Consider the following 1,905-nt stretch of genomic DNA (forward strand, 5'->3'; position numbering starts at 1 on the left):
TTGTTGTTGTTGTTGTTGTTGTTTGTTGTTGTTGTTGTTGTTGTTGGTGGTGGTGGTGGTGGTGGTGTGTGTGTGTGTGTGTGTGTGTGTGTGTGTGTGTGTGTGACTACCTCTCTTAGGTCTGACAAATCCACAGATCCACAGATCCACAGAGATAATTGTGGCAATTATCCACACTTGATATTCTGTCCAAGCTCCATTCCCACAGTTACCTGGCAACATCCAGCTGTGCATTTATACCCTAAACGAGGGAAGTCTCTTCTCCAGGGCTGGGGCTTTAAAACCTCTGTAGAGTTTTTCCTCCTAATTTAGGGGTTGGTCAGTTTGAGAAAGCTAGGAAGGCCCAGAACAACTGTGTGACATGTCCTGAGCACGCCTAGAACTTGTTGAGCCAGTCCATCAGCAGAGGGCCTGCTGGTGGGAGACAAAACCCTACAAAGTCTTTGTTTGAAGCTGCCAGGCTTTTGTCTCAGGTCGGGAGAGTAAGGAAGAAACCGGCCATTTTAGAACTTCTCCACCATTATTACCTAGCCATGGTCCCTCTCCCTCTTTGCCTACCACGGTGTCTGTCAAAATCCTGGTCTTACTTCCTCCTCATAAACATGTAGTATTAGAATTCAACTGCTGCTCAGGCCACAGTATCTTCCCTCAGCAGTCCTTCCCCTGACAGGCACCCTACTAAGACAAACGTGAATCTCAGACTCACTTTCAAATGCCAGGGTTTCTCACCCGGAAAAGCAAGCTCACACTAACAGGCTATTGGTGGCCACATATCCAGATCCACAGCATCGTTTCTGCTGCTTGCCAGGGGATCAGAGAGTCTGTACGGGCTTGTGCTGTGAGAGCTATAAGAAGCATTGCCACTTCTGCCACATGGGCCCTGACTTCCTTTCTTTAGAGCCCTCAATATTCTTGCCTTTTTCTGATGCTGGAGCCTAAACTCTCCTCAGAGATCCCCCGCGCAGTTTCCTGTCTGTCTATTCATGGCATCAATAACTCTTCTAAAAAATTGTATGCACGACATGTTTCAATGTTCCCGTGGCTCCTCCAGAGACCTGAGAGCTTTCACTTCTCCTAGCTATGGAAAGGGGGCCTCAAGCCATCTGACATAGCACAGTGTAGCCTTCTGCACGTGCAACTCTGGCAGCAGAACCCACGTTTGCACCCTGGGGAGTCTGGGGTGTCTTCCCATAGTCCACTGCCAGCTTTGGTAACCCTGACACTTGCTCTACTTGGGGGTGGGGCACGATTTCCTGGTAATTTATTTATTTATTTATTTATTTATTTATTTATTTATTTATTTATTTATTTTTAGACAGTATCATTCTATCTCTCCCAGACTAGCCCTGGAACTTATTACTTAGCCTAGGTTAGCTTTGAACTTGTGAGCCACCTGCCTTAACCTCTCAAGAGTTATGATTACACCTAGCAGTCTTCATTCTTAATATGAATTCCAGCCCCAGTAAGCAGAGCACAGTGTTTTCTGTAACGAAATAGAAGGCTGGGTTCGAAGAGTGCTTTGTGACACTGTGTGCTGAACTTAAGACAAGACAGTGGCGCTGGCCCATTTTAGGAATTGATTTTTTTGCATTGTAAAATCAAAGCAGTGTCAATCATCATCACAATGATATAAATTGGACTTGGAAGCACGCAGGCTTGCTTTGCACTGAGGGTGCCTGAGTATCAATGAGATTACACAGGAGGGCTATTTAGGCAAACAGGGCTTCTTTTGTATTTCATCAGGCTCTGACACAGAAAAAAATCCTCATTTCATTGTCTGAACAGTATCCTGGACAAATGTGATCTTACACACAGCACATGGTAGCTGCCAGAGGACAGGCAGTGTCAGGAAGACAGTAGCAGGGAAGATAACAGGAAATGAGTAAGAACCCGTGAAAGCCCTTT

Source organism: Rattus rattus, chromosome X (assembly GCF_011064425.1).
Source record: "Rattus rattus isolate New Zealand chromosome X, Rrattus_CSIRO_v1, whole genome shotgun sequence".
In the NCBI taxonomy this organism is placed as follows: Eukaryota; Metazoa; Chordata; class Mammalia; order Rodentia; family Muridae; genus Rattus; species Rattus rattus.